This window comes from Podarcis gaigeae (assembly GCF_964106915.1).
Source record: "Podarcis gaigeae genome assembly, chromosome: 1".
NCBI lineage: Eukaryota > Metazoa > Chordata > Lepidosauria > Squamata > Lacertidae > Podarcis > Podarcis gaigeae.
In genome coordinates this window covers 24,622,286-24,635,003 of record NC_139678.1, presented here as the reverse complement: position 1 = coordinate 24,635,003, position 12,718 = coordinate 24,622,286, and positions in this window count along the sequence as shown.

Below are 12,718 nucleotides of genomic sequence, written 5' to 3'. Positions count from 1 at the left end.
ATCATACTTTTACTCACAGAGAGAGGGGCTTGTGGGATTATTTTTTACCCCTTAGGTATCAAAGTAACATGGCCATCTGTGGTTACTGTATGCCAACATAGGCAGAAGGAATGCATTTTCTGTTCCGCTTCAGGCGGCAAAATGTCTTGGGCCACCCTGACCATACTTGGTGAAATTATATTCTCCAGGCAAATTATACCCCCCTGTTTTAAAAACAAAACAGACCTTTCTGGATGTGAATCACATAACTTTACCTCAAAATAACCTGCTAAACTTTTGCAGGCTGAATTCTTGGAGCCAAATTCTGACACTTCTATCCTAAATACACAACGGTGAATATGAAACCAATTGAAGTGGTTTTATGACTGGGGCCTACACCACATTTCAAATTCTAAGGTAATTAATCTTCCAAGAAACTCTGAACCATGTGTTGTTTTCATCCTTACACATTTTGCTTAGAAAAATGACACATCCTTACTGGAAAGTCAGATGTAACACAAATGTGTGCATAAAAGAGCTAACTTGCTTAGCATAAAACCCAAGAATCCTTTTTAATGATTGAAAAATGCAACATGCTTTTTTTTAGAAAGAGAAAGAAAGAAAGAAAGAAAGAAAGAAAGAAAGAAAGAAAGAAAGAAAGAAAGAAAGAACAATGTATTATTTTACCTCCAGTGTCGCTATTTTGTGAATGAATTCATAACTGTGAGTGCTGTCTCCAGGGAAACTCTCAACATGAATGGTAATACCCTGAAAATGAATGAAGATCAATTACCTTCCACTCCTTGCACATGTGCAGCACATGTAAATAAGGGCAATTGGGTCTAATGGAAATGTAGCAAGGAAGAGATTTTTCTGCACAAGCACATCCATCATACTAATGGATACATTTCTGCCATGCCTCAGTAGAATGAACTTCAAGGAGAAACATGTTGGAAGAGGGAGATCAACTCTTAAATTCTTGCTCAGACATTGATGAGGAGGACCAACAGCTAGCACACTTGGGCCCCATCTGTGCAGTAGTATCTTTAAAGCAGTAGCACAACGCTTTCAACAGCCATGGCTCCCCCCCCCCAAATAATCCTCAAAATTGCAGTTTTTTAAAAGGTTTTGCAAGTTATTAAGAGACCCCTATTCTCCACACAGATTAACAATTCCAACAGTGGTTTAAGACTCAATCCGACTTCACGGGAACTCTGGGAATTGTAGTTCTGTGAGGTGAATAGATTGTCTAGCAACACTCAGCATTCTTAACAACTACGGTTCCCAGGATTCTGTGAGGGAAGTCGTTACTGTTACTGTTTTATGAGATAGGGCCTTAATTAGAAACTGACAGTTAAATGAGTTCTTCACTTCTTAAGAAGGGCCATCGTGGCTCAGGCCACAGATAGTCCTATCCTCCATGACGTTAAAGCATCAAAGTTGGTGGCTTTCACTACATTTTGCCCTTAATAGGATGCACAGAAATTTAGTAGAGAGAGTAGTTTCTGATTCAAAGGTTAAATTATGGGGAAAGCCTCCCCTCAGTTTCTCTATATCAGGCACAGAAAAAACAAAGTATTGGGTTGGTGGGGGGCAAGGAGAGCAATTTAAATAATGGCTATGAATCTGCTTTGATTCGCATCGATACCGTCAGCAAGAACATGTTCTGCTGCTACATTTATGGATCAGAGCACAGTTCTTTAGACAAAAATAAGTAAAACTGATGTTTTGAGTTGGAAGAAGTATAGGACTAGCTGTTCCAAATTAGTATGAAATCTGTCTAGTCAAGCATTCGGTCTCCAGAAGCAAGGTGTTAAAATAATGTCTACCACACGTTATTCAAGTCCAGCAGTAAAGGCCTCAGGGTCAGTTAAAGCTCTGGATGTGGAGTTCTATCTATCTGTCTGTCTATCTATCTATAACTCAGGATGTTGGTGGGCTGATGTAGGGTAGCTTAAGAATTATTCAGTGAAGCCTCTTCTCCATATTGCACAGTCTAGAGAAGCTTGCAATGTGGTAACAAGGCAGAGAGCCTTCTCTGTGGTGGCACCCCTTCTTACAGGAACAACTGGTGTCACTGCTATAATCATACCAGCACCAGGTTAAGACTTGCTTGTTTGCCAAGGCATTTTAAGTTTTGTAAACAGGTTCAGCCTGCTCTGTTGTTTGAGTATGTATTGCTGTTTATTTTATTTGGTTTGTTGTTTTTATTTCATTTTATGTATCCAGCCCTGATATTGATATTGATGAAATGTGGGTTTATTTTAAATGAAACAAATAACTTGGAGTAACCCTCCTCTGTTCCTCTTTCCTCATTCATGTGTGGTATATGGATGATCACTATTCTCCATGAGTGGCTAAGGCATTCTTGATTCCAATTTACTTTTAGTACCAGAGGAGGGATATTAATCTCAAAACCACTAGGAATATAAAATCTAGCAAATTCTTTTTCTGCCAGCTGTAGCCTATCACTGAATCTTAGACACTTCTCTCTCTCTTAAAAAATTGAACTTTAAATAAAATGACTGAACCCCTATTTCTCCCATCTCTGCTTCAGATTGATTTCCAGTCATACCAAGCAGAAATTCAATTGTTCCCTTGTAATCCCATTTTTCCTCTTATGCCAGCAAATCTTAGCCTTCCAGCCTATCCATTTTGCCTGAAAGGTCAATAACGGGCTGTATAGAAGGTGTGAAGTAGTAGTATGGCTTTTTGCAGTGCTCTTATTGCAGAATAAATGGCTTCTGGTATCTGTGATTAGTTCCACTGTCTATATCTTACAGTCATCTGCTTTATGGAAGGATACAGCCTTGCTGAGAATGACTCATAAATCTGATTTAGTGCCCCCTTGGATAACATAAGACAAAGAGATGGGGAGGGAGGGGTGGAAAGTAGTTCAATATATGAATGAGTGTCTTGAGTTTCTTCTCAAGCACTTGCACGTGGTTCATGTCTCTAATATATATGCCAGAGGGAAGCACTGGGGTTTGTTTTATCCAGAAACAACAGAATGTGTGAGTTAATTGAGGAAAAGCTCTGTTTAGCATTCCATTCCATCCTTCTAGCAATACATGTTCCACTTGGATTCTAATACCCAAGCACAATGTACACTTGTATTGCTTCTAGCATAAAGAATGCAGCAAGCATGTATAATTTGCAGCTTTCTCCTTCAGAATATTTGTAAGCAGCTGGATAAGCCAGGATTGGTTCCTTCTGGTTCCCTCCTCTCCTAATTATTCCTCATCTGTGTTTACCAGTGTTTTAAAATTCCATGTCTTCCCACCCACCCTCTCATTCTTCTCCTACTTACATAGTCTATATTTGGGGGGACACCTTAAGGGAGGGATAGGGAATATGTGGTCCTCCCATCAGCTCCAGTCAGAATGGCCAATAGTCTGGGATAATGGGAGATGAAGTCTGACAATATATGCAGAGTTACATGTTCCCCATATCTTGCTGTAAGGGACATGCATGCACATCTACAATTCACAATGGCGGTTAGTCAACCTTAGCCCACAGATGGGATAGAATTTACCACAAATAAACAACCTGATATCAGATTATAGTTCTATGAGCTAGTACACAATTTATGAACTGGAGCTAAAATAATAATTACAAAGGGGAAATATGTGTACATAGGATTTTCCATTTTCCCAACATTGCAGGAATAGCCGTCTGTGCAAGACTAATGATGTCTACTTAGAAATAAGCCCCACAGGATTCACTGGGACTTTTTCCCAAGTAAGTATATACATAGGATTGCAACCCAAGCTTTGGGAAACGGCTGAAGTAATAAAGTGGATTGAATTTGTGAATTTAAGAGATGGTAAAAAATAATAATTCCAAAAATGGTTGCCAATTTGCTGCAGATTTATCTTGTCTTTGTGTTTGCTTTTTCTTTAAATCCATCAAAAATAGTTAATTTGGCCATTCAGACAAGCTCCCACATTTTCGTTAACAGTTAACGTTAACAGTTGGTAACGTTGCTGGTCTGCATTTCCCTCCCCCCCCCCCCCAACCTGGCAAACTAAATTCTTGCTGCCAACACCATATATGATGCCAATTCCTTATGTTCCTGTTTAACTAAACCATCTGTATAGTTTAACAGAAACATACTGGGTTCAGTGGTATCTTATACCCTAACATATTTGACATTTGAGTGCTGATTGATTTCAAGAAATATTCTTTGACAATGCACATTTCCACCAGTTATGGCCCTATAGGTTAACTCTCCTCCAATGTCATAGTCCTAATTTGATTTGGACATGTGGCATGGGCCACCCTGATCTCACCCCTCCCATCTCATGCCTAGTTTGGCCCTAATATTAAAATGTCTGTACATTGTGTGCATATCCTGCCTTCAAAATTAACAAAAAGTTTATATTTTTTTTTATTCTTGCAAACATGGTACATTTCCGAGACACCTCCAACTTCTTAGGCATATATTGTGATTACTGTAAGAAATCACAATAGCTACCATTACAGACATCAAAAGCTGAGAGGCTACTTTTGGAGGATGTCACCCAAAAAAAATAATAGCAATGTCTCCAAGTGAACTGCTAGTTACCCAAAATGTATTGGTATTTTTAATTAATTTATTCATTATTAGTCCCCTACACCCATTATCTTTGCATCTTAGTACTGTTCCAAATCATATAGGGAAGACTTCAATGTCACACCCTTCTGATCACCCTGAGCACAATCATTTCAGCTTGCTAAACAAAAGCATCAAATATGCACCCAAAATATTCATACAATGTCTTGTGCTGTCCGACACAGGCTCAGCAACTTAGAAAATATTATATAATCCAAACAGACCTAGAGCTCTGTTCCTTGAGAGCTTCAGTTGCATCTTCTGTTCCCTGTGGCATTCAGAGAAAAACTAACAGCCACCATCCTTTCAACATGGCAAATTTGCAACTCAGTACCTTTGTCACCTGATCTAAGGTTACAACTGTTTAGAGTAACAGAAAACAACCAACAATTAACCCATTTAGGAGCTTAGAGGCCTTTAGAAAAATGGCTGTGAAGAAACCCCAATGTTAGCAATACACAGTTCGCCATTTTCCATTTCAAACCTTCATTAATACACATGCATTTTCCATTTCTGTGTCAATTAAATCAATTATACTTAACACCCACTGTGCCCTGCCATTGGCCCAGTGTGTGCTTGCTGTTGCATGAAAGCATATTCCAGATGTATGTTTCAGTGCACAGACAGTAGAGAATAGAACCTGCCACCCCTCATTGTCTATCTGCTCTTTGTATGCACACAGAAGCACTCCAACACGCACTGAAGGGTCAAGTTCCTGCTCACAAAATTAATTGGAGCAAACCTTTATACTACTGTTAAATATAGCTCCTTGGTTCAAAATAAAGATTTTTCTTTCGTCCAATAGATGATGTCTTCAGTCAATTTGATTCTGCTCTCTGGTCTTGTTCATGAAGTTTATTGATCACTTGGGAAATTAGGAGTTTATCTGAGTGAAAATAAGGCTAGGTTTTTTTCCCTTTCCATTTATAGGGCAACATGTACATGAGCAGTTGCTCGGCAAAAGTGTATTATTGCAAATAGAGTAACATCTGCTGAGACTGCATCACATTACACAGTGAGAGGCAGGAATAAGAGTTCATTTTTTGAAACAACAACATAAAAGCTAAATAATGTAATGCCAGCATGCCAGGGTTGCTCGACAGTTATCACTGTGGGATTTTTTCATGTGGAATCTCCAGCGTCCATCACCTGAACAATGGAAAGCTGGACACAGCTGTTACCATCCCTTTGCAGATACAGATAATAATGACAGGCAGCTAAATTAAACACTGCTAGGTATTTTTAAGGCAAAGCTCTTTATTATTTATTCCAAGCAAAAATGCTATACAGTAGGGGGATGGGACAAATAAAACATTGTCTTGTTGCTTCCATACATATGGTGTGGAGCCTCTCTACCCACCCACCATACCTCCAGTTCAAGCAAGTCATTCCTGTGGGAATGTAATGTTCCAATGGGACTGTCAAACTGGCAGTTCAATGCGTAGAGACTCAGATCATGCAGTGGCTCCCTGGATTTAAGGAAATCAGTCGTGTGAAATGAATGGGCTAATGTGCACTGGACTGTATTCAACATTCATGTCCGAGGCAAGTAGACTGCTCAGAAGTAGGGCAGGCATGCCAAATAGGTACGAGAAGGCAGTCTCACTGCCCATAGCCATTGCATGTAGGTGAGAAACTGGGGAGGAAAACTGTCATCCTATCCAGCCCTATGAAAATTTGCATCAGTGGAGCAGGATACTCCATTTTCTCACTCCTATCACTACTTGCATGTTAGGAGAGGCAGGTAAACAAGCAGCAGTAAGGAGGTATAGCAGAGGTAGACGGTGCCAGGGGCTTAGTTGGTGGCTTGGTGGGATAGTGGTGCTCATCTGACTTCCCAGCAGCTGAGTCCCTGCTCTGTACTGGGAGGGAGGCAGCAGAGAGATCAATGCATACAGGAATGCTACATGGGCTCTGCTGGTGCATTTGCACCAAACTGACCTCCCCACCACTTCAGTCTTCCCTCTCACCTTCCTGGAAAGCAGTAGTGACTCAGCTGTCAGGAGGTCAGGTGAGCATCGCTACCCCACCACACCATCTGTTCTGAAAATGAAGCATGTCCACCAAACTGTTTTTAACACTGCTAAAACTTAACAGACAGATTAACAAGGCACTCTGTGACCTTTTTAGAAATGTCACAATAGCGTGCTGGTTATAGATGCAATTATTGTTGGAATATATACAAAGAATTCTGATGAGTTGTTAGTGGTCTAACATGAATCTATGAGAATGTATTCCACTCTGTTTTATTTAGTACTAATTATCATTTCTTCTCATTGATGTTACTTGCACACTTACGGTGAATCCAAGGCGAATAGTTGCGATGACAACTGCCTTGGGCAGTAATGGTAGTTAGGACCTTGAAGCCACGAAGGAAAGATTTGTGTCCCTGGAAGTGATCAGCAAAACATGTTGATAACCCCAGTGGCCTATTGACAAGTTCTATTTTCGTCCCAGAGAAGTAATTCAGTAGTGTGTACAACTGCAGACAACTGAGGAGGAGTCAATACTAATTGATTAAGGAGACCATATGTCCTTCTCAGATTCAACCAAGGTATAAATTACTGAGCTATGTATGCAAAGAAGCGGGGAGGGAAGCATTTATCAAGGTTTTCTCCTGGGATATAATTTGCAAGGGCATTCAAAATGGTGTGGTCTTAAATTGCCTCTATTAGAAGTCCAGCCGAATACTTCACAGTTCTTAAACCAGATTCCCAGTGGGGCGGCTACACTAGATACCTAGTTGGCAGCAGGAGGCAGATGGTTGATTGGGTATCTATGGGGGGAAGGGTTGAGATATGCAGCAATATATTTTAGCGTGGCAGAAGAAAGCACATTTACTGTACTGTTTTTGGCACATGCTTAAATTATTTGTTTTTAAGCAAGCTTATCCAGACACGAAAGTGTTGATGTGTTTTTATTATATTTTTACAATTAAAAATGTTTTTAAATGTTTTCAACTGTCCTGTTGATAATTTTAATATTTCTTGAAAATGGCTTAGAGGTATTGCTACACTGAAGTGATATATAAATTTTGCTAAATAAGAATAGAAAACAAAATCTTAGGTAGGTTTTATATTTGAATTGCATATGTAAAAATGCAAGGATTCGACCCAGGTCATGATCTGAAAGCAATGATTCAGATACCTAGCTGAAAGGGCTAGTCAGTTCAGGGATGGCAGCCTATCTAGAAGCTGCTTGTATGTTGAACTGATTAAAGAAAGGATATAAAAGTACGAAATCTGTGGTGGGCAGCATTTGGCACCTATCCTAATTTATTGCAGTCCTCCACTTCCACATTGTGTGTGTGTGTGTGTGTGTGTGTGTGTGTGTGAGAGAGAGAGAGAGAGAGAGAGAGAGAGAGAGAGAGAGAGAGAGATCTCCAATCTTGCAATCTTGCAAGCCCAGTACAGTTTTGGTTCTGGTTCCACCCCTTGTAATGAAATTCACAGTTGCACAATACTCAGTGTTTGAGTGAAAGTTGCTGAGGGTTTTGCCGGGCTGTTTAATGATTAGATTCTGTATGGTTTTTAATTGCACTGCTGCATGCCACCCTAATCTCTGAGCAGTGCAAGATTCCAGGGTTTCCAGGCGTTTACCCAGAGTTTGGTTAGCATGGAATGAGGGACAGCAGAGACTGTGGTGTCTTTGTGATATATGGTTTATCTACACAAATATACAACCTGAGCCTAAGATGAAGGAGCTTAACACCCCAGAAAGGCTTGCTTCTCCCATAGCCACAGCCTTGGATTCAAGCGGAAATCAAGCAAGGCTCTGACACCTTCTGCCTGCTTCTAGCCTACCTCACACACCTACCACTCTATTGTGTTTCTGACAACTTGCCAGGCGAGGAAGGAGGCTAGCCCACCCATTTGCCCTCTGGCACAAAGCAGCGTCCTTTGTTACAGTAATAATCATGCTTAGGTGGAAACTACAACCCTCCCTTGCCTGGCTAATTCAACAATGGAATCCTCCATTAGATTTTGACCCTTGCTGGATCAAGGACCCAGGCACTGCACAGCCTAACCCCTTCCCCAACTCACAATGGGGTCCTAATGGACCACCTGAAAAAGGCTTGCAGACCACAGTTTGAGAATCCCTGATCTAAAGAACTAGACTAGTAATAGAGTTTCATTTCAACAAATGACCCCACATGAAGCAGGAACACTTAAAACAAATGAGCAGTGAAACATCAAAGAAAAGTTTTAGGGGCAGTACAGGAAACTACGGTAGTTTACAGATCATCCCAATTAAATACGACAGACCAAACAAGGTCTGTGCCTAAAAGCAAATTCTACTATAATATTTCAGATTACAAATAAAAGAGTTCTATTAAACACAAAATAAATCTATCATGATGAATGACAAATGCCAGCATCTTTTTGAGACACTAGAGAAATAATTTATTAAGGTCATATTTTCACTAACTTCCAAACACTTAATCTGTAATAACTGATATGAGAATTATAGCCAGTGTTTCCATCTAGGGTACCATAAACAATTTCTCACTAGCACATTATCTTCATTATAGCCTATTTAGCCATGCTTCTGGTGAATTAATGTACTTGCTACATGAGAACCTAAATTGTACCCTTTCTTACACAGCCTGATTGATGTGTTCTTCATGTCATGAACTACCTCTGGATGCATTTCACAAAAAGCAGCTTTTTGTTCCCTTATGAAGACACTGCAGAACCCTTCAGTGTGTTCTAATTTAACTCCAGCTATGAAATATTACCAGGGGTCTTAGTACACCAAGTCTCTCTCACACTGCAATATTTCAAAGCTGCAAGTAATATCATACAAGCAGGGAGGAAATGTATTGTCTCACCATTCCTATTCTGTACTACAGTGGTACCTCTAGTTATGAACTTAATTCGTTCGGAGGTCCATTTTTAACCTGAAACCATTCTTAACCTGAGGTACCATTTTAGCTAATGGAGCCTCCCGCTGCCACCGCACCACCAGTGCACGATTTCTGTTCTCATCCTAGGGCAAAGTTCTTAACCTGAAGTACTACTTCCAGGTTAGCAGAGTCTGTAACCCAAAGTGTTTGTAACCCGAGTTACCACTGTATATGGTTTTATTTTCACATGTATACTACCTGATCCTAGAAAGGGCTCACGGCCTTAACACTCCAACAGACACAAAGCCATAGTTCTGGATTCAGCCTACAGACAAAAGAAAAGTGTTTCTGTCCAGCTTCCAGGCCAGATAAAACTCACATACAAAAAAGCTACCCCTATCCTGATCTATGGGGACGCAGGTGGCGCTGTGGGTTAAAGCCTCAGCACCTAGGACTTGCCGATTGAAAGGTCGGCGGTTCGAATCCCTGCGGCGGGGTGCGCTCCCGCTGCTCGGTCCCAGCGCCTGCCAACCTAGCAGTTCGAAAGCACCTCCGGTGCAAGTAGATAAATAGGGACCGCTTACCAGCGGGAAGGTAAACGGCGTTTCCGTGTGCAGCTCTGGCTCGCCAGAGCAGCAATGTCACACTGGCCACGTGACCCGGAAGTGTCTCCGGACAGCACTGGCCCCTGGCCTCTTGAGTGAGATGGGCGCACAACCCCAGAGTCTGTCAAGACTGACCCGTACGGGCAGGGGTACCTTTACCTTTACCTTTTATCCTGATCTATTGTTCCCCTTCCTAAGTTGAGGTGGCATTCAGCCAGGTTTCGGGAGAGGCCCAGATATTTGCCCACTCTTTAAGTCATGCAAAATATGGTGCTTACAGGGCTGGCCACACAAATAAGCCAGTCTGACCAGTTCAGCTGTTCCTTCTACTACCAGACCCCCAATCCTATAACATTATTATGTATTAAACCTGTTAGTTGCTTGTTACACAAAAAGGTATTCCAGCAGGTCGTAGCATATTTGAAAACATAAGCGTAACTAAGATAATATAGACATACTTACAGAAAAACACATGCAATTAATGGGGGGGGGGACACATGAAAAGCAAGCCCTCCATAAAAGTACTTTCATAATTACTTTGTCAAAGTATTACAGTGGTACCTTGGTTCTCAAACTTAATCCACTCCGGAAGTCCGTTCCAAAACCAAACCTTTCCAAATCCAAGGCGCGTTTTCCCATAGAAAGTAATGTAAAATGGATCAATCTGTTCCAGACTTTTAAAAACAACCCCTAAAACAGCAACTTAACATGAATTTTATTATCTAACAAGACCATTGATCCATAAAATGAAAGCAATAATCAATGTACTGTACTATAAAATAAATAAAACAGTATTGTAGATGATAAAAATTAATATATTTTTTTCTTACCTGCATTGATGGTGTTTGGATGGGGGGGCTTTTATCTATTTCTGCAATCAAACAGTAACTGAACTGGGTTCCACACAGTCACAAAAACAAATTAAATGAATAAGCCTCAAAAACAAAAACGCAAAATGAACAGCAAAAACAAATGTGCCAAACTTAATCCGTTCCAGAAGTCCGTTTGACACCACACTGAGAGATACTATTGATACGAACTCAGCCACCCTTGCAGTTACTTCCAGGTTAATGCCAGACAGATAGAATCCAATATTTTCATTGTGTAATGATGTCAGATTATCCGAAAAAGGGGATAGCACGTGTTTGCGTAGCTGGTTTTACAATGGACAGCAGAAAAGAATGTGTTCTACTCTGTCTGGCGCATTCAAAAAACATCCGCAATGTCTATCGTTTCTGGGGATGTTTAAATATCTGCCCTTGACAAAAGCTGAGGGGAAAATGTTTGGCCAGGCTAGCATAAAGGCCCTGTGTTGGAATGGAATTATTAATTTTGAAATATAAGCACCCGTGTTATCTGTTGTATTTAAACCATAAAACTTGGGGAAAATTTATCCATAAAAGAAACAGAAATATTTGGCTTTAGCATATGAACAGTGGGGGGGAAATATCAGTGTAGTCCATCAAAAGCCTGGGAGGGAGAGGGTAAGTTTTTACTTGGCACAAAAAATAAATGCCAGTGAAGGCATGAGGCAGACCTCACTAGGGAGAGCACTCCACAAGCAAGGAGCTGGAAAGGAAAAGCTCTTCTTCCATGTCATCATCCTCTGAGCCTCCCACAAAGAAGGAACCTGAAGAAGGACGTACATGATTCACATATGATCTTGTATGTGGAAATCATGAACTGTTACACAGACCTTTTCTGCCTTCTCAGTGCCAAGGACTTTCTGTTGGCAAAATGTACACTAGTGAGTCCTGCCCACCCCTGTCTCTCTCTGTCATTGACTCATGTTCTCTCACACATAGGTACACCCACAAACTGACACACTCACCCACAGTCAGAGAACAAATTTCATGAGGTAAACTGTGAGGTAACAATTTGCAGTCAACGTGATGCTAAAACTAGAAACCTAAATGAAATGATTTGCCTTTAGCGGGCAGGAGCTCAAGATCTATAAAAATGATGGGTAGGTAGATAAACACAATCCAATATTAGGAGCCATCCCGAAACCAAGCAAGGCAGGCTCATTTTTGCTGTTCTGCTGCCTGAGGCAATAGCCACAGATCATTTACAACCATGCTGTTCTGAAGAGAATTTGAATATTTTATGCAGCACCATTTATTTATTTTTTAAAAAAAGAGCTGTATGTTGTCTAGATTACTTTCCCCCAGGCAGTAAAAATATTTATTTTCTTTCTTTCTTTCTTTCTTTCTTTCTTTCTTTCTTTCTTTCGTCTGGAAGTTTTTCACGACATCTAGAAAGCTTTTGCTGGTAGTTTCCACTGAAGAATAGTACTGGTATTCTCTTCTCTGCCTACATAGGCAGAGAATACAGACAAATAATCACCCCTTACTTTTTTTGTTTGAGGGAGTAGAACACAGCAATATGTCTCCTCTTTGCATTCTGCTTGCAGCTAGGAAAGTGACAGGGAATGCAATGCAAAGTGTGGGATAAATGACTGATTGGCAGGAACCTTCCCAGGGATGAACAAATATATCCATTTTAGGTTTCTTCATTTCATATATTTCCAATCTTAAATTCAGTTCTCCACATTGGTTTGCAGTGGGGGGGGGTGTTAAAGTCCTCATGAAAATTCAGCAGGATTTTAGTGCTGATTCCTCCTAATATACACATTTCCCCAAAACAATTTATCCTAATTTATGCACTTTTGTAAAGCATGTTTTATGTCCTTTT